This window comes from Uloborus diversus, chromosome 3 (genome assembly GCF_026930045.1).
Source record: "Uloborus diversus isolate 005 chromosome 3, Udiv.v.3.1, whole genome shotgun sequence".
Lineage (NCBI taxonomy): Eukaryota > Metazoa > Arthropoda > Arachnida > Araneae > Uloboridae > Uloborus > Uloborus diversus.
Window position 1 is genome coordinate 20,525,927 of NC_072733.1, and position 21,822 is coordinate 20,547,748.

General features: G+C 33.5%; 1 long non-coding RNA gene across 2 annotated transcripts in view; it reads left to right on the top strand.

Moving 5' to 3' along the window:
* Window positions 1-20,935, top strand: part of LOC129218403 (uncharacterized) — a 61,768-nt gene extending 40,833 nt beyond the window's left edge. Inside the window, exon 5 of one of the 2 annotated variants that reach the window (XR_008580324.1) lies at window positions 20,521-20,922. This is a non-coding gene — a long non-coding RNA (uncharacterized LOC129218403). Of the gene's footprint in view, window positions 1-20,520 lie in introns of both variants that reach the window. The other variant, XR_008580325.1, reaches the window with a different exon arrangement.
* Window positions 20,936-21,822: the final 887 nt, after the last annotated feature.

The following is a 21,822-nucleotide window of genomic DNA, read 5'->3' on the forward strand; positions in this document are numbered from 1 at the left end:
TCAATTATAAACAACTTGAAAAAACTAAACATTAGCATTTAAACTTTATTAGCTGCTTTAGAATTAATCCGAATATAAAGATATTGATAATAACTGCAATGTCACTTCTGGGGTGCAACGAATTCAAAGTTAGTTGTAATATAATTTTAATTGTAACCGCCTTCTGAAACTTTTGGGGATTGCATCATACCCTCCGAAAATAAGGAAGGGGGGGGGGGGGGACGAAGGCGCACAGGTTCAAAGGACAAACAAACTGGAGGTCACTGTTTTTTAGCACAATGATCCCTCTTCCCGACCACTTATCAGGAGCAATCAGTCGAATTTAATTATAACACATTATTCATTATAACATCCTTCTGAAAACTTTCATAGATTGCTTTTGCTTCAATCGTAAAAAAAGGTCGAAGACGGACATGCCGGGGAAGGGGGGGGGGCTCTGCAAACTTTTAGACTTAGCTTTAAAAAAAAAAAAAGTGCATACTTTGAGGGCGCACAGGCCGGAGGGCGCATCGGCCGGTGGGCCGGCGGCCAGTCCGCCCCTGTCCTCAACTCTGTGGAATTAAGCAATTTCAATAATTCTATCCTGACCAATTCTCTCCTCTTGTGATTTTAAAAAGTTTCTTAGTGCTTTAATTACTTTTTCAGCATCTTTTGCAACACTTACAGTATCAGAATCAATCTGCACTTTAATTACATCTTAGTCTATGATTATGTTGCAGACTATTCATCCACATTTAAACTCTTCAAAACCCCCCACCCCCACGATGCTATTTTCGTCCTTTTTTTTTTTCTAAAAGGAATTCCTTTGATCCCGTAATTCAACGTCTAGGTCTTCAAGTTCTTTCTCTTCTACTTTTCTTTGCGCCATTTTCCAAAATCAAGCTTTAGCAAACTGTTGGATCATTCTCTCATTAACATTTCTCCAAGCATAGTCTACCATCCTCATTTCATCTAAAACATGGGTTTTTTAAAGAGTGTTTTTGTTTTGCCAGAAGAAATCAATAACCTTGATTTTTTATAACTGACTTTGTATTCCTCCTTGATTAAAGGATTAGTTTTGAAATAGTGTTTGCAGAAACGGTATGCTAACTTTCTTTAGAGATTTGAAATATAAAGTATGACTCATGTATGTCAAAGGGCTTTCTAACTCTTTTAAATTTTTTATTGTCTGTTTGCAATGAGGTAATTTTTTATTGTTAAAAAATCATGTATGCAATGGATGTTAAACATTTTGCAAAGGGGAATTTTTTTTCATCTAAAGATTTTGATAAACAAAATCCAATATTTTTCTTTGTTCTTCTATAGGAGCATCTATTTTTCTTTTAAATCAATGCTATATTTTATCAACAGCTGACTGCATATTCCAAAAATAAGATTCAGCAACAAATATTTAAAACATAGACCTTAATCAAGTTTCATGCATACAGGCTTATCTGTTTACTAGGGTTTGCAATCCCACTCCAAATTCAGTCCTGCGGGATTTTGGGATTGCAAGGAGCCAATCCAGTGGGACCTTGCAGGGACTTAAATTTATAGTTTTCTTGAATTCCGTACACCAATTGTAGTAACATAAGTATTTATTCTGCAAAATTTTAAAAGTTAGTGTTATCTTAAAATATAACTCTGTATTATAAAGATTATCTAATCAAAGGTCGCGAAGGCATATTTCAAACTGTTTCAAGTAAAAAAAGTTAGTATGTAGTGTAAACTTGTGGCAAGTTTCAGTTTACAAAAAAAAAAAAAAAGATTAAATATCATCACGAAAATCACTGCTAAATGGAGAAAAACATAAGAACAACCAAAATATGTTTTGAACAGAAAAAAAAAGTTGAAATACATTGGGAGGGTTTTAAAATATTGCAACAAATACGCACACCAGTTGTTCTAAGTTTTTGAATGTAAAAAAAAAGCTTAATTAAGAGATTCAGGAGGCATGATATTTAGAATTAAAAAAAAAAAAAAAAAACCTGGGAAAAAGATTTCAATGTACACCACATCAGTCCAAAATGTTAGTATTTTTTGGGGGGGGAGGGCGCAGACAGCTTTGTATTCCAAATGGATAAAAATACTAGGCTGTACAAACCAACCAAAGCATGCCAGTGGTTTTAGAGAGGAATACTAAGGGTGGGTTTTACATATTAACAATAATTAGAATAAATATGAGAGGATAGCAAAGAAGAGGTTCTTCGAACCTTGTTCTTTCATTATATAACATTAAAAGTAATCCTAGAAGTGTGTTTTTGAAAAATTGATTTTGGAAGCATTTTAAAGGGAAAGTTTCCAAACTCCACAATTGCGCATTTAAGACTTCAATTTCGAAAAACTCCCAGAGGGAGCACACCCCATTAGCCCTTAGAAACGGCAACAATATTTCACAGGGAAAGATGTCTTACCTCGGTAGAAACGTATGTTACCTGCCTTTAGACCGAAAATGGAAGAGTGGTTTGACAAAAAAGCCAACATCTAGGACCAGGTTGGTGAAACAAGTTTGGGAAAAAGCATGCTTGAATAATCGGAAAGGCACTAAATTACAATTGCTGATGGCGCTGCATTTGCAATGATAATCGGGTATTTAGGATTCAATCCCCTCTTCGAAAGCGCTGAAAGGGAGGTAATTAAGCCTCATTTGTCCAATGGTTCATTGCTAAAAGGTAGTAAAAGACATTGTAGAATCGTCAAGCGTAGATTTTTAAAAAATAGGGCAAAATTAGAATGGCGCAAAAGTATGAAATGAGTAAAAATTTTGAATCCTTAAAATAAATTAATTTTGCAGTAAAAAAGGAACCATGCATTGGTTTTCACTTTGAGATTTTTTTTTCTTTTGTCCTTTTTTTTAAATCACAATTTGCTTAACACCAGGGCCTGGCATCAGTTGGTGGAGCCTGGTATCAGATATTAGGGCTCGACCGATGGCATTTTTTGGCCGATGGGCCGATGCCGATTGTTGGCCGATTGTTCAAAGACGGCCGATGGCCGATTGTTTTCCTCCAAATGGCCGATTGCCGATGGCCGATGGCCGATGCCGTTGGCAAAAAAAAAAGAAAGAAAGAAATTGATAAAATTGTCAGGGATTTAAGGGATCATTGATTCATTTCCCTTTACTTCCTTTCTTCGAATAAGGAATTGTAATCACAAAAAAAAAATCAAATTTTGACCTAAATTTCTATTTTACGATCACCCAATTTCTTCACAAGTTTTTTCGGCACATCTGTACATGCATATGTACCTAAGAACATGTAGATGACCGAAATATCCATTTTGAACGCCTCCTCAGTTAATTACCGTAAATTGTCTTGTGATGTCTTCATGCACGTAAACTTACGTCACTCAAAAACGTTATGAAATAGTAAATTGAAAACTCATACGTACGTAGTATGATCTGAAAGTTAGAGGATAAGTTGTATAAATCCGAACCCTGAATAGTTCACATTACCAAAGCACATCTATCTACAAAATAGTCACCTTGAACGACTATGCATTTCTGCCAACGTTCGTATAGCTTTTTAGAAGCACTCCTGGAAGACATTTTTCGCAAACTCCTGTAAGGCCACTTAATCTGCTGCTTTAACTTCATCGTGGGGAAGAAGGCCACTTTCATGTTGAGGATGCACGGTTCGATTGGTCATTACTCTGATATGACAAACAAATAACGTAACGTTTCGTCGGACTTAGCTCCGTGTGACTTTTACCTGTTCCCAGCAAAAAAACTTTTGGATGGACGCCGCTTTCTTTCGTCAGGAGAAGATAAAGCTGCATCATAGAAGGTAGCGAAAAATTGGCTTCCAGGAGTGCTTTCCAAAAGTTATATGAACACTGACAGAAGTACATAGTCCCTCAAGGTAACCTTTTGAAGGTGGATGTGCTTCTGTAATATGAACTATTCTGGGTAAGGTTTTATACAGTTTGTATCCGAACTTTTGGATAGTGCTACGTACAATCTGTATAAGGTGTAGTTATGCTTCTCCTTTTTTGACTGCTGTATGATGAAAGAGAAAGAACAACAGTCAAAAAAAAAGAAAGAAAGAAGCAAAAAAAGGAGGAAAAACAAAGAGACTGTTTAATAACCAATTGATTTTTTTTTAAATTGAGCATATAACTAAGATTTCAGTAATATTATAATGATGTATGGATTTAGGTACACTAAACATAGTTAAAAAACATTAAATTATGTTGTTAAATCATTCAAAAAAAAAAGAATAAAACTATGAAACCGTCAACAAATTACGCAATTAAAGTGCAAAGATTGCTTTTGGTCATCAAATTAAACAAAAAGGTAACAGATAAATTACAATACTAAATCATAATAGGAATATTTTTATACTTATTTAAAATTTACGAATAGAAAATTTTGCATTTTTCAAAAAACTAAAACAGTAACATAAATTTTGCTGAAAAATGAAATAGCCATGAAAAGAGCGAGGTTCTTACAACGCAGCTACAATAAACAAACTCAATATTTACACCAAGTTAATAACTGAATACATATACTACTTGATCTGATGTTTGCACACATAATATTGAACAATTTGATTGTTTAATCTTTTATGAAGCTTTACAAACAAGTTCAAATTAAATTGTTCAATTTAGAAATAATTTTCTGAAATTTAAAAAATTGCATAATAGAAAAACCTTGAAAACTTTTCTATAAAAAACGAAAATAATTTATTCATTGATTTTATATAAATACATAATTCTTACAACAGAAAAAAATCGATCGCTATTAATGATATAAAAAAGATGGCGCATTACGAAATGGGGGGGGGGGGGTCACAATCTGATTTTGCAGTAACTCACACTTCGGCCCTAACCTCGGCGTAATTTTTTTAGTACAGAACCGCTAAAACCAACGCCTCGGAAGAGTTTCTGAATCTATTTCAGCACTTTCGAAGAAAAAAATTCAAAAGTCCCTTCGATTTCCGAATTATGTCACCATTCATAACGTCTTTAATCAATTTCTTACATTAATGCTCTAAATTCTTTCTAAACAATAGATAAAGTTTGAAAGAAAAATCTCTAATTTTATGAATGGTGTTACTTTTAAATGACTCAGAAGTACAACTAGAGTTTAATTTCAGAAATTGAGGAAGTGGGAGGAGGGGCACGCATGTGTTCTCGGAAATTCAAGAAATAGTCGTAAAAAATAGAGTTCAAAATAATCATAAACATTGAGCAGAAAAACCCTTTCAAAACTTGCACCCGAGTTTGTTTTGACGTGCAGTGGCGGATTTCAAATATAGCAAATGCGCGAGAGGCCCTTAACCATATGGACACCGCAGGAGTTGCAAAAATGCTTATGATAAATGTTTTACAATTTTTGTGATAGAGAAATAGGGCCCCAAAATGTATTTCGACGAGCCCCAAACTTGTAACTCCGCCGAAGCTATACAGAAAAGACTGCATTACTGTGATTTATATTACAAATATCGAAAAATTAAAAATTACCGTCGGCTCAAGAGGAATCTAACAAAATGACTAAAAAATCAGTTTCGCCATCTCATATTTGTTTCCATGGTCTCCAATTCGGCAATATATCACCAAATGATCGTTAGTCTGAGACGCTATATTAGTTTTGCATTGAAATAAGTAATTAATAGCCACAAAAAATGAGTAAACAGACTTTTTAGAACACCCGATCGAAAACAAAAAGTGCACAACTGGAACGTACGCACACCCCACATGCGAAAACTTATCCTTCTACAGTTTACTATTTTGGAGTTATGACTTATGAGAGATACATACGTACATCCAGCAGCAAGAAACAACGCAATAATTAACTTGTTTGGTACCTAAATGCACTATTAAAAACTCTTTCAGGGGTGACTAAAATAGAAATTCATACTGAAATTCAAGTAAACAGTTTTGTATGAAAACAACCTTCACTTTATATTGAAAGGTAAAACATCAAAAGTCCTTTTTTTTTCAAAAACATCGGCCAATTCCATCGGCTTTTCGATGTTTTTAAGGCCGATGGGCCGATGTTTCCTGCAATTTAGCATCGGCCGCCGATGCCGATGCCGATGGCTAAATTGTTGAACCATCGGCGCCGATGCATCGGCCAGGCCGATGCATCGGTCGAGTCCTATCAGATATTATAAAGAAACCGCTCATGAACCCCCCCCCCCCTTCCCCCTTTACTTACAAATTTTGGGATGACATTTTGACCTTTTAAATATCCCACTCTCTCCCCTCTCCTAATTCTAAAATGAGAGTACTAGTGGGTTGGTAAGATAACTATATATCAAAAGTACTAAATAAACGATCAGCAAACTTCAACATATTAATTAATTACCATACTAATTTGCATCAGAACTAAACATCCGAAACTTAAATATTTTATTTTAGTCATTGGAAAAACCAAAGCATACTTTTTCATTGTTTTGTACATATTATGTAACTCTACAGTGGATTTTTGCAGTCACAATGTTCTAGAGAGACTTTTAATAAACGCTAAGCACGTCTGTTATTTGTTCCCAAACGTGCTAAATACCCCTTTTGTTGTTGTAAAGCAATTGTTAGAACATCTTCGAAAAATAAATTCATCATTTATTGAATTACCTTCTCAACTGAATTTGGCCATCCTGAAAAATTGAGACGGATGAACATTCCCCATATCCAATTCTAAGTTCCACATTAATTTGTATAAATTTCACAAGAAAAATATGAAACACACACTTGAGTAAAGTCTTATTTCCTCAATCACGTGAATCGATTGAATCACTGATATAGTAGAGATTGCAGATGCATCGTTCATGAACGGATGTGTTTGTTTACTTAAAAAATAAATGCCCGTTCTTTTGAACGATGAGCAGTTTGGAACATTGTATTGTTGCACTTGAGATAAAATTGCAGTTGGTGAATTCCAGCGGTAATGGAAGGACAGTTTGTACAAAAAAAAAGAACGATGTATTTTTGTCTGTGAGCCCATCAAAATACATATTTATTCAAAAGCTGATGGATAGACTTTTATACACATCATGGTAAGTTGCTAAAAAAGCCAAAGTCAGGAATCTTTTGTTAGTAGCTTTTTTTTTTTAATTCAAATTTAAGAAAACGGTAACGGAAGGACATTTTTGGGACACGATTTTCACGCTATCATGTTCTCCCCAAACGTTCAGTCAAACTATAAAAGGGGAAATTCTACAAAAATTCGGGCGCATACAAGAGCATTCAATCATTACAATTTCAGCTCTAGTTTTAAAAAATAATTATTTTAAGCACATAAATTATGCATTTGCTAAGGGTAATGGAAGAACAAGAATTCGAAAGCAATTAAACTTGGTAAATTTCAACTTACAAACATTTATTCAGCTAATACAGCAGTCTGAAACAATGATAACGAATGCCTGAATCATCTGTTACAATTCTGAATTCTTAAAATACTCAATAATTTTATCAAAATCCATAGAACATTTATCTTCTTTCTCAGGGAACACAAAGATCATTCAGACATTAATATGCATTCTCAAATAAGATATTTCTATGCCTTCATCTTCTATATGAAGTATCTGTCCAACATTGCTCTTTGTTAATTTCTTTCCCTTCCATTCAACTGATAAAACTTGTCCGTTAATGAATCCTTTAGCATATTCTCATGGCTTGGTGTTTTTGTTTCAGCTGTATCTTCATTTTTAACGTTATTTATAACTGTCAGTCTGTTCACTTTGATGTAAAATCTCCTTTGATTTGTTTGAGTACTCGCTATATTCAATAACATAACTTGTTACATGGTTCAAATAGTGCATATTTGAAGTGCCAGGATGAGAATGATGGATACCGTGTTTTCCTGCGTATAATCCGTGGATTATCTGCTAAAAAAGGCAAAGTTTATGAGGTGCGGATTATACGCAGCTGCGGATTATCTGTGATTTTTTTTTTTCGCTTAACACCAACGCATTGAACCTCAATATTTTTACAGTAGGATTCACCGATCGAGATCGTACGCCGACTGAATGTTGTTTATTTTACTAAGCATGCATGTTCTTCATCGCTGCCTGCCTGTATGTAGGTTATTTTACGTTGCTTGAATGTTCCTCTTTGCGATTGAGGTCATGTAAAATAAGCAACATTACAGTGAAATAGGCAGCCATTTGCACAAAATTAGACCGTTTGCTCCTCTGACTTGATTCTTTGTTTTTCAAGCAATTAGCGAACTATAATCAAGATTTCAAAAAGAAATCATTATATTTTAGATTATCTTTCAGATTAATTTTGATTATGCCTTCAAAGTAATTCAGGGTGGCAACAGATCAGGGAAAAGTCAGGGAACTTTATTAATCAGGGAAATATCAGGGAATTTTGAAAAAATAACAAAAAATCAGGGAAAATTGATTTTTTGAGGAAAAAAAAAATTTTTTTGCTTTACAAAATTAAGTACTCTTAATTCCCTACGCATTTTCCGCCAATTATCTGTTCAAGAAAAAAAAATAATAATAATAAAATTAATGAGGTGCGATTATACACTGCCGCATATTTGTGCATCTTTTTTCCTCAACGTCAAAGTATTGAATCTTACTTATTAACCACAGGATGAACTTCCTAAGATTGCTTTTGTGTCTGTTAGGTTGTTTATTTTACCTAGCTTGAAATTTCTTTTTACGCTTTTAATGCTACGTAAAATAAACAACCATACAGGCAAAGAGGAAGCCTTCAATTATGCTTTAGCTCCTTTGCCTTTATTCCATTGTCTCGAAGTAAGTAGCGTACTATAATCACGATTTCAAGAAGAAATCTTTGGTTTTTGAATTAATACTGTAAAAGCTTAAAAGTTATTACTTCTTCGCGTTTTTAATTTAATTGCTAAAATTGAACTTTCAATTAAAAAAAACTTTGTTTTTTGCCGTTATACTATTTGTTGTCACCGCAGATTATAAAGGTTTTCTTTTCTTCGGACTTTAGTGATTCTTTAATTTTATAACCAAGTTGTATTCTTCTTTTATATATTTTGAAATTAACTAATTGTTTTTTTTTTCCTTTTTTTCCCCCTTGCATTTCAAAGTTGTTTGTTACAAAAGCAATCTAAGATTTTTTCTCGTTGCATACTGAAATCATTTGAAATAGAGTTAACTTGTGTACTTAAGAAAATATCTTTATTTTTTTATTGTTAAAAATGCTGTATTCATTCGTTAAAACCTATGTCCTTGATTAGAGAAAAGCTCCCTATGAATGGTTGTCAAATGGATTCATCTGTTTTGCATAAATATGTCAATTAGTTTGATAAGAATAATTACATTAATTCTATTCTTTCACTATTACTTGTTATTCTTGCAACAATTATTATACTGTTTGAAAACTTAGAACTAAAAAGTAATTGAAATTATTTTGAACTATCATAAATACACATGTTTTTAAAAGTAATTTTAATAGTTTCTTAATGCTAAGTAGTTTCTGGAAGTAAAGTTTTTTTTTTTTTAATTTTCTCTTTAGTTCTACAACTTTACCTAACTTAAAACATTTAAAACACTGCATTTTGTACAAACATACAAGGGATTTCAAGTAAAGCAAAGAAAGAAAACCATTATCATTGGTAACGTAAATCAGGGAAATTTGGTGAACTTAATCAGGGAAAAGTCAGGGAACTTTTTTTCACAGTTCCTGTCGCCACCCTGTAATTACTTTTTCACGTTTTTAGTTTAGTTGCTCAAATGGTATGTTAAATTCAAACTTTATTTTTTTACATTGTATTATACGCGGATTATACGCCACCGCGGATTATACGAAGCTTTTTTTCTTCAGGCCGATTTTAGGACCTGCGGATTATAGGCCGCTCGGGGATAATACGCAGGAAAATACGGTATTACTTTTTCTTTTTGAAAGGTGATTTTTGAATTTACTGATCTCTTCACAATTTGTTTAACGGTTAAACCAATGCTCTCAACAATACTTTCCTGTGACTTGTGGCAACTAATCCGAAAGTAGTTTCAATATTGTATTGTTCCAATATAAATATCAAGTGTGTAAGCAACTGTTTCAGCTTAAATTGACTTGTCATATCACAAACATTTCATAGCAAAATGATTTTCACATGCTTAGGAATTTGTAAGTGCATTTTCATTATTTTCGTCACATACAATAGAAGAAATAAAATCACGAAACATTAAAAAAAAAAAATTATGAAAGCACACATAATTTTTGTACAAATATTTCTCCCTTATGTTGTTAATGTGACTACTAACTTTAAACAATAGTTTGTTTTCCACTAGCATTCTAAAATTTTACCCTGTATCATCTTATAGATGAATATCCTTCTGTTACTGTATTTTTTTGTCCTTCCGTTATCATTAAAAACCATATAAACTGAATATCTATTCAAATTACAAGTATGCCTCATTGACAACGAACATAATTCTGCTTAGCATAAAAAATTATTCATTTCTATACAGAATAGGTTTTTGGTGAACTGAGGTGTAGTATTTTGGTAACGGAAGGACATCAAATTGTCACCTTAGAAATAGGCCTATTTCATGGTTGAAAAAAAAAATATTTTAAATTAATTAACAAAAAGTTTAACTAGACATTCAAAAGATAAAGGTTAACTTAAATATTATATTCTGATAACGAGTTTATTGAAATTACAGCATGTAACAAAAAAGAGATTTTTGTTCTGTAAACATACAAAGAGAAAAACTTTTATTTTGCCCTTGATTTTCTGAAAGTCATCAAACTATATGGGAAAAGCAGGTTAAGATTCAAGAAATTCATTTATTTCTGAAGAGAATGGAAAGAACAGAATATTAATTTTTAAAATTCAAGTGTCATGCCCTCTTTTTCCTGGAATTCACCATTTAAAAAAAAATACATTTATCTTCAAGTTTTTAACAATCAATCAATCTCAAACTTCCTTTTTCTCAGTGCAGTACACTATATTCATTTGAACCTTTTTCCTTTCTGCTTTATTCACTATTTTTCTTTAATTGTTGCAGTTCATTTGAAATTCTCCAATGTATCCATTAGTAATGTTTTGGGTAACTTGTTTGAGCTACTAACAACATGTTTGGATATTCAACTTCCTGTCTCACACACCTGCTGAAACCCATCCTAAAATAATTTCCTCAGTTGGACATAAAGCTACAAATTACCACCCCATGGCCCGTGGAATTGCAAGCAAACACTGAAAAGGTCAGTTACAGTATACAGAGATAGTGCTCTAGCTTTATGCTCATGAGTCTGGAGTAGATAAAACCATGCTCAGGCAAAAAACCTCATATAAAGCTGAGTAGATTATCACATTGGTAGATAAAAATACTTTCACATAACAGAAAAAGGTGTTCAAACATGGTATGACTCCCTATCGAAAAAGTGAAGATAAAAGCTAGAGTATAAACACTATACCCCTGCTATTGCTAGAGAAAGGTGTGATGGTGGGGTATATATTGAATGGAAAAGATCCTAAATATTGAAGGATCGTCCTAGTTTAACTCGATACCCACCGTTATGGCTCAAACATTGTGTTATTTGCTGCTAAATTATTTGATTATGTTATTTCTAGAAGGAAAATGCATAACTAATACCACTAGAAGGTTACACAAAATCACATTGATACACATAAAAAAACCAACTATAATTACTCTGCAATTATTTATTTTAAATTCTTTCTTTAAAATTTACAATCATTCTTTGCATATTGGTTAAGATCTATAGCAGATAATATTAATAAACCATGTTAATATTGATTGCATAAAGATGAAATAATTTCTCTCATTCACTTTACAAGTATAGTATTAGACGTCTTTATGATAAAAATATTTTCCCCTAAATGTCTTAATAGCCATTAATAAAATTAAATACTCACAATACCGAAGCAGGCCCGTGGCAATTAAAACTCAATGAAATATTTGGTATCCTGAAATAGGCGGTGGACATTGTTGTTCATATTGTCGAGTTTCCCTTGAAATTTTTGGCAAGCTGGTTGAATCGTATCTCTTTGCAGTATAAATCACTGGACGATGGTCTTTCACTATGTGTTCATTCATTTCAACAAAGGTTGCATAAGAGTTGTAGATTTTAGCCAAATAACATTCATGAAGTGATGGACCTGTAAACAGACCTCTTCCAGGAGTACTGGTTTGCTCCAAAATTAAATTTTCTGTAGTTATTGTAACGCCTCCATGCTGATGCAGCCGGCACTTCTAGGGGGGGGGCTGTATAGCTAGATTCATTCAGACAATATTTAAGGATGACTTCTGCAGAGTAATATTTATTTCAAAATGGAACTATTCTACTATATACTATAACAACTTGAAGGAAAAGAACGTTGATTGCATATTTATGTTCTCCAGGTATGGACCAGTAACCACCCCGGAGCTCTTAAATCTGTCCACACCTTCTGCTTGACAGTTGTGTCTCTCCTCACTCTAATTTTGAAAAAAAACTCATCTTCACAATGGGCTAACACAGCTATGACAAGCATAGGGTAGGCAAATGTGGCTTTGACCGCATAAAAATATCAACGTAGAATTCCTGATGTGCTCCCCTCAAGTTTAATTACATCGACATCCGTGCTCATCATAAAAGAGTTCCTTATCCTTTTGGATCTAATTAATTTATAAAGCTGCCATCCATGAGAAAACAGTTACAAAAGTTTAAAATGGAGAAAAATATGTTTATTGTATGTAAAAAGAAAAGGGAATATGCCCTCAAAACAAGGCGCATGTTCTAACAGCCGAGAAAAGCAGAATCGCTCGTTCTCCGAACAGTTTAGTGGATATTCATTCGTAGTCAATGAAGTTAGGGATCTGTGGTTTCCCGTTCTCCGCAGTTGTTGGAATGAAAAAAATTTTGGTTTGTGAGATGAAAAATGATTTGGAATTGGCAGGGGTGGCGAACTATTAAAAAGTGTGGCAGTGTGAATTTTATTACACTGTCACAAAAGGTAGTAAAAAGAAGCAGATGCGTGAAGGGAGTCAGGACCCTCTCTCGTAGAAATTTGAAAAATCGATGTCAAAAACGCAATGTTCGAAACGTTTGGGTGGTGAAGTTAGGCGAGATGGAGTTGAGGTTTCTTCCCGAGTATTTTTCCTTATTATAGTCAAGCTTTTACTAGCGATATTAGGTGATCGAAAGCTCTTTCCAGAAATTTGCACAGTTAAAAGGTTAAAAACGCATTTTTATGTTATATGTGATAACGTTAAGGTGACAGGGAAGGTCCAGGGGCTCTCTGAAAGTTTTTCACTCTAGAACTCGGGGGGGAAAAACACGAGTAGTGACTATCTTTGGGAACATTAGGAGAGGAATTCTTTGGTGATTTACTTCGAAAATTTTTCAAAATTGGAGTCATTAAGAATGAGTTTTACAAAACTTCTGGTGAATTTTCGCTACTAGGTAGCTCTCCTTCGAAGTCTTTCAACATTGAACACTCCAATTTAGGCTGTAACTGGTGACGTTTGGGAAATGAAGAGGGTTTGAAGGCACTCTCTGGAAAAGTTTGGTCAGTGAAGTCTGAAAGACGCAATTTTAGTCGATGCTTGGTTAAGTTTAGAAATGGGAAGTTTTGGAGGTTTTCTATGAAAATATTTTAACTAAGTCTTCAAATGGTGGCATTTTGTTTGGGAAATTTTCAGCATTGGTGGCATACGTTTGGGACATTGGTGGCATACGTTTGGCAGCATTTCCAAGGGGAATCCCCTAACGTCACGAAAGTGACGTCAGGTCTTTATTGCGATTTTTTTTAAAATTGAGGTCCTAAAGATGTGACTTAAGATTTGGGTTTCAGAAAAGTTGAGGAAAGAGGAATTTCTGCCTCATCTGGACTCAACTGGCCTCCTTCCCTTCCAAAATCTCTTTCGAAGTCATTTTTAGGTTGTATGTGAAGAAAAAATGTTTGGGGATTCTCCCGAAGAATTTTCTAAAAGAAAATTTTAAGCTATCTGTGCTGATACTAAGGGGCAGGTGCTCAGGGGGAACCTCCGGAAATTTATAAAAGTTGATTTGGAAATTGAAGTTTAAAGACACAAATTCTTTTATAGTAATATCAGGAAAAGAGTGAGTGTTCGGAGATCTTCTCCAAAACTTCTTCAAAATCAAAGTCTTTAAAATGCATTTCAGGCTCTCTTGGATGATGCTAGAAGATGCTTTGGGGTTCGAGGGCTGTCTTCTGAAATGTTTTGAAATTGAAATTCTGAAAACTCAATTTTAATTTATATTTTGATGGAATGGGTTGTCTCCAAAGGAAATATTTCAAGCTTGAAAGCCTAAAGATGAATCTTTTTTATTCACATTAAGGGAACAGACAGTGTTTGAGGACTTTCCCTACAAAATTTCAACATTAAAGCTAGAAAAGCAATATTAAGCTTTTTTATGGTATTGTTAGGGAAAGGAGATTTGGGAGCCGTCCGTCCTAAAACCAAATTTTAAAGCTCACTTAGGCGACTGTAAATATAGATAGATGTAGTTTCACACCAAAAGTAGTTTGAAATTTAAATGCCAAAATAAAATTTCATTCTATGTTTGTCCAAAAACAGGGTGAAAATTATGCATATTCAATAAATGACATACAAGTCAGAAAATGCAAAGACAAAATTTTGTCAACTTTAACCTTCATAGTTTTATGAACGATACAATCCACGGCATATTTTGTTTTTCAACTTTAAACATGATTAGGGGAGAGTCGGGTAAGATGGAGAGGCGGCTAAGATGGTGACTTGAATGTTTCTCTTTATTTGCGATAGATGGCAGCCCCTTATTGGGATATATGCTTCAGTGTTGGCCATCTTTCAATTGAATTACATTCCTAGCGTGGAAAAATAACTGTAACTGCCGCCATTTTGTGTTTTGTTATTTCAGCGTGAACATATCTAAATTTGTCAACCTTTTCATTAGTGGATTGCGTTAAATTGGTGAGTGTTTTGGGCTTTTCTTCAATTTTATACATAATTAGTCTTCTCGATTAATGATATAATGTTGCTTTTAAGTTAAAATACGGTTAATTTTATTCTCGTTTTGTACTTTAATTTCGACATGACGTCGTCTGGTAAGATGGATATGTAAGATGGCGGGTAAGATGGTGGTCTCCATCTTACACGCAAATAAAAAGCAGGCAATTTACTAGTCTCAAATCAAATATTTGTGCCTATAAGGATTACATATTATCTGTAAAAACTAGATTTTAAGACATTTTTTTACTTTTATTTTGTTTAATTACTTAAAAAAATATTTTTAAATGTTTAAAAAATTTGACTAGGTATTTGTTTAAATAAAAAAAAGAATTCTTTATTTTTATTCGTATTTTTCTTCTACAATGAATTGAGGCATATTAAAGATATCAATCAACTTTTCTTTTCTTGGATAGTTTAAAGGGGGGTAAAATTCATAACTGATGACAGCATCCTTAAAGTGATTATAACTTTATTTTTTTAGAAACAAAACGATGGGGAAATATAAAAGGATTACGGAAAGACAATCTTGGTCCAAAGAAGGTATGGATAAAGCTGTTGAAGAGGTACTAAGAGGAGCGTTCATTTTAACAACAGCAAACAAATATTCTCTGCCTCAAACTTCTCTTCGGCGTTATGTGGATAAAAGGAAGAACAAAGAGCCATTTCCTGAGAACGCTGGAAGATTTAAGAATACTTTTACTGAGGAACAATTACTCTTGCTAAAAACCTATGTTATACAGATATAGACAGACGTGCATTTGGTTTGACAAAGAAAGATTTTGCAAGAATCGCATTTGATTATGCTGAACATCTAAAAATAGAACATCGATTTAATAAAGAAGAAAGGATGGCTGGAAAAGATTTTGTGAGCAACTTTTTAAGTAAATTTAATTTATCTTTACGTAAGCCAGAGGCGACCTCAGTGGCAAGATTAGCAGCATTTAATGAAGTAAGTGTGCAAAACTTCTTTAATTTATTGACTGAAATTATGAAGAAACACAGATATGAGCCACACCAGATTTACAATGTTGACGAAACAGGTTGCTCAACTGTACCAACAAAATCCCCTCTCATTATAACACCAACAGGCAAACGACGGGTGGTTAAAGTATCTTTGGCTGAGAGAGGCTCAAATGTGAGTGTGGTCTGCTGTGTCAGCGCAACTGGACATTATGTGCCTCCACTTTTTATTTTTAAAAGAGTGCGCATGCAAGATTATTTGCTGCATGATGCACCACCTGGATCCCAAGCTGCCTGCAATCCAGACTCCAGCTTTATAAATGCCAAAATATTTTTGGAATGGCTGAGCCATTTTAAAAAAAATGTAGGACCTTCAGCTGACAATCAGATTCTGCTGTTGATGGACAATCACGCATCACACATAACCCTAGAAGCAGTAAATTTTTGCAGGGACAACTTTATCACTCTCCTTGGTTTTCCCCCGCACACAACCCACCGGATGCAGCCTTTGGACGTCAGTTTCTTCGGTCCTTTGAAAACTGCCTACAGTAATGTGTGCAATGATTTTTTAACTATGAATCCTGGCCAAACTGTTGCTGTGAAGAATGTACCTAGCCTCTTTCACAAAGCGTATGCCAAAGCGGCTACACTAAATAACGCAGTGAAAGGATTTGAAGCAGCGGGGATTGTTCCCCTCAATTCACAAATTTTCTCAGCTGAAGAATTTGAACCTGCTGTGACAACAGCGGCTTATGCCACATCTAGTTCCGAAATTCATGATGCCGACACCCAACCTATTGCTGGTCCTTCTAATGCCTCCGATATCCAACCTGTTGCTGGTCCATCTAATTTAAAAATTAGACTTCTTACTGAATATGTTAACTTTAAAGTGACATTGTTTGCTTAGCAAAAAAATAAAGTTTCGGTAACCTATCTTAGATGAAATAAGTTTCCCATTGGAAGGTTCAAGTGTATTACAAAAACATAAATTTGACACCCACTCAAATTTCGTGTTGTAACTACAGAAAACTTTTGTCCAAAAAAATATAATAGAAGAAAACAAGGGTCAAGCAGGCAGTAATAAAGATACAGCTTTAGTCAATCCAGATTTCATGTGGAAAATTGGCAAACAACCAGTGAAGACAAAACCAAGTGACTGAGTCCAGTAGAGAAAGAAAATGTTCTTAGTCCATAAGAAAAAATATGGTTCTGAAATTTGTAAGCTGGTTTTATGACAATAAATTTCTAAAAAAAAAAAAAGTTGGGACTAACCAAAGTCCATTGTGAAAAAATTGGTAAGAATTTTATTTATAACATGATTACAACTTGTGAAGATGAAGCTGGCATCTCTAAGAGCTAATAAATGCATCTGCTTCCTCCTGGAAACTGGTATTTCCCTGTATATCTGATGGAATGACAGAAGAGCCCAACCTCAAAAGTTGGGAGTTCGCAACTTCTGCAGTCGTTCTCTAAATATTATCAAAAAAAAAAAAAAGCTCATATATTAATATTGATTTTTTTTTCACTTTAGTGCATCTAATAAGATGCCCTGATGGTGCTGAATGCCTGATTTTATTTATTAGTTTATTTTTTGATCAGGCAGAGAGCACTTTTGGTTGCTTTTTTTCGCATTTCAAAAATGCACTTTTGATCATCTCTAACTTGAATAAAACTCCAAACCCCACAAATTTTATTGCATAAGTTTGTTCCATTTTTAATCTAGTTTCCGAGAATATATTCTATTTTGGAAGTTTTGGAGGGCTAAAAATGCTATTTAGCACTTTCTGAGCAAAAGTCAATGTTCGAAATTGAACTTGGTTTTGTTGTTTAAAGATTTTTTTAGTTATTTTAACTAATTTAAATGTTAAATCTCATTATAAATTTGACTTCACTGTACAATACCAATCAAAGTGCAAAAAAAAATTTAATCTCTATCTCAAAAAATAAATCTTTTATATTTCTTTTATTGAAAACTGTATATGTATGTACGGTTGCTCGATTTGCGATTTTTGCTAAACACCCGGTTTTTGGGGAAATTTTAGAGTGCTGCCATTCAAAAAGTAATTGTCATTGTAAGATAAAAATTAGATCCATGTATAGAACAGCGTCACAAAGTTTCATCAAGATCTGAGAACCTGGGGTGTCCACCCCTGGATGATTTGAAATGGAATGACCCCCCCCCCCCTCCCAATTTTTTGACCTTGCGACGGCCTTGTTACAAGAAAATGCTTTTATTCACTTCATTGAAAGTTGGAGGAAACCAAATCCTGGATTCGCCACAGCTAGGACGCAAGAATTTTGAAAGTGCCGAAATGTATGTTGAACAGTATCGAGACTATTTTTTTTCTTTTATTGCTGCAATTATTGAAGAAATAAAAAAACATGCCATTAAGCTTAAATAAAATATCTCAACCACCTTGAATTATTATGTAAAATATGTGCAATATATGCGCATATGCACACACAAGTATATATATATATAACATCAATAGAACAACAAACAGACAAGGTTACAACATAGATAAGTGATAGAGATGAAGCCAGTACTCTTCAGCAGTGCAAACTTCATCCTGTGATCAAAAGACCAAAAAATTTATACTAAAACTAATAATAGGATGTTCAGTTCCGAAAAAATCAACATTCAGGATTACATTGGGCGAAACGCACCACATGTGAAAAATGAATGCAGATTTTTGGAACTAAGACCTAAAACTAAGCACTGGGGTTTTGTCTCGGACATTAGAAGCCAAAGCTATCAATAATGTCTCTCCACCGTACCGCCAGCAAAAATCAAGTCTTACCTATGTGTCCAGGTGCAAATCTAAATCCATATCCATCATTGCCATTTCCGTGCCAGTCAATAAAAATTAAAACACAACCAATCCAATGAATAAAAAAATAAATAAATAAATGTGTCATCCATAAAAACAGTTCCTAAGGCATTCCAGGTCGACCGAAAACTTAAATAAAAAAACATCAACTGGAGTCCAAACATTTGGTTTCCTCCAGAAAAATCATACATGTGACAAGTAAGATGGTTACAGTGAAGCGAAGTGTTGGTTAAAGGCTATGCTAGAGAAAATATTATTTACAAGATTATTTGGGAAATGGTTTTCAAGTAGTTTATTTTTATTTCTTGGTTGAATGCTGTAACCGTGTTGCAGATTCTTTTGATTCTGATGGCTTGCAAAACAATAATGCCAATAAAAACTTTTTTTACTGAGGCAAGAAGTAAAACTTTGCACACTGTTGACTTTCAATTGATATTTGCGTCTTTTATCATGAATAGTGGTTTCATAGTTGAAGTCAATATTAATTTTAATGTCAAGGAAGTTAAAAATTTTACTGTTAGAACTAATCTTTTTTAATGTGAGGGAGTTATGATAAATATTCTTGCTGAGTTCAGAAAAATTGTAGTAGTTGATACATAATAAATCATCAATATATCTGCAACAAAAAGGTGTAGTACTAGGATTATCAATAGAAAATTTTCTTTCATAAAATAAAAGAAAAAGGTTAGCTAGGGTATAACTAAAGTTAGCACCCATAGCAATACCATTAATTTGTTGAAAGCAAGAATTGCCATAAGTTTGAGAAAAAAATCCTCATTAATATTGAGTGAAGTATTGACGGTTTTAAAAAGTTCAGTAACTGTAAATTCTAGTAGTAAATTTAGTGTAATTGTGTTAACTTTGCTGGCACTGAATTGAGTGTAATTGTATTAATTTTGCTGACACTGAATTTTTCAACTCTACTTTTGGTCATGTTTTAACTGGCGATCTAAATTTTCTGCAAAATAATAATCTTAAAAACATTTTTACCACCACATTCCCGATCTCGCATTGTCTTGTGCAGGAGTGTAGAGGAGGCGTTTCATGTATGATTTTTCTGGAGGAAACCAAAGGTTTGGTCTCCAGTTGATCTCATGCTTTATGATTTAAGTTTTTCGGTCGACTTGAAATGTCTTAGGAACTTTTTATGGATGACACATTTACTTATTTATTTTTTTAATTCATTGGATTGGTTGTGTTTTAATTTTTATCGACTGGCACGAAAATTGAACTGATGATCACGGATTGGAATTTGCATCCGGACACATAGGTAAGACTTATGATTATTTGCTGGCCGTACGGCGGAGGGACATTATTGATAATCTTGCCTTCTAATGTCCGAGACGAAACCCCAATACTTAGTTTTAGGTCTTAGTTCCAAAAATTTGCATTCATTTTTCACATGTGCGTTTTGCCCAATGTAATCCTGAATGTTGATTTTTTTCGGAGCTGACATCCTATTATTAGTTTTAGTATAAATTTTTTGGTCTTTTAACCACAGGATGAAGTTTGCACTGCTGAAGAGTACTGGCTTCATCTCTATCATTTATCTATGTTGTAACCTTTTCTGTTTGTTGTTCTATTGATGTTTATATTTACCTGGCTTATTTGTTTGGTTGCTTTGCACATCTTTGGGCTTGTGGTTTATGGTATTCTAATTGTTTTCTTCTTTAATATGTTTTCAATATATATAGAGAGAGAGATAGATATATGGGGGACACTTAGGGGGTCTCCGGTTTTTTAGCTAGTGGAAAGGGGGTCATGATGTGAAAAAGGTTAGGAGCCACTGCTATAGAAGAACAATGTGTGTCTATCTTAGTTTATGAAAATCACAAATAAAAATAAGCTTTTTTTTTCAGGCTCGAGTACTGTTTGACATTGCATTCTCAAGTATGGGATTGAAGTTATGGAGTTACGAACTACTAACATGACTTTGCCTTTTGTGTCTGATTTTGAAGCAATGTTTCTAGAAGAATATATTTTGTTAGATTTCAACAGTAAAAATAGTTCCATTGTTTGAAAAGATTAAATGTTTTGAAGAATTTCTATGGTCAGTGTGGTACTTACCTTTATAGAAAATTTTTAATGTTTAAAAATGAATAAAACCTCTTTGCATTGTTTACATTTTGTTGTAACCCACCCTTGAAGTACCTCATATTTTTACTATCATTATTATTTAACAATAATAATGGTTTCTTTGGTCACAGAAAAATAGCTTTATTTAAACATCCAGTTGCAGTTATGATAGTTTCTTTTTTCTTTGCAACATTTTTAATTGGAAAACATGATGTAAAATAATATGGGGACTTCATCTTAATATGTGCGAAATGTTGACACACTTGGTTAAAAACAATATTTTTTAACAAAATATGAATTCTTTATTGGATTTAGAACTTAGTAACTCAATAATTTCTTTTACCTTTGTATGACATATAATAAGTTGACATGGTTGATGCTTTTTACTTTTTTCCTGAGGCATTTTAAAGTTTTTTTTTTCTCTTTTGTTTTGTATTCACTTTGTAACTAAGTCTTTAATGTCCTTTGCAATGTTGCTACAGTCGAACTTGTCCGACTGTAACCTGTTGTCAAATTTAAGGGGAGACAAGAAAATATGAAATAGATTTCATGGTACAGAAGTTTTGATAAAAACCAGCGAAAAATTAATATCTTGTATTTATATTGTTGAAGTTTTTTTACTACCTACTACATATCACCCATTTGAATGATTTTTGAAATTATATCAGTAATAAAGATTTAAACAAACTTCAGATGGAAAAATTAATCACCTAATGATTGTCATGTATATTAAGCTTTTTACTTTATACTCCAATCGAAAGAAAATTATTGTTTTTTCACATTTATTGTTTTTCCTCTACTAACAGCCTAATTTTTAAGTAGAAACTTTGAGCACCAGAGATCAAAACAAAGTAACTTTTATTCTTGACTTTTTAAAAGGAAGTTATCTGCAAGCCCCACCCCCTCCCCCAATTTAACTATAAGACTCCAGTAGCTTTTGGTGGACTGTTCAGAAAAAATTTTCTATGTAAACTTAGTTTTCTATAGGTTACATCTTCCTCATGTCTCAGAAGACAATATAACCATTTATGTGAGAAGGACTTTCTTGCCAATAACTTCCGCAATTGATAGGAGTCACTGTGCTT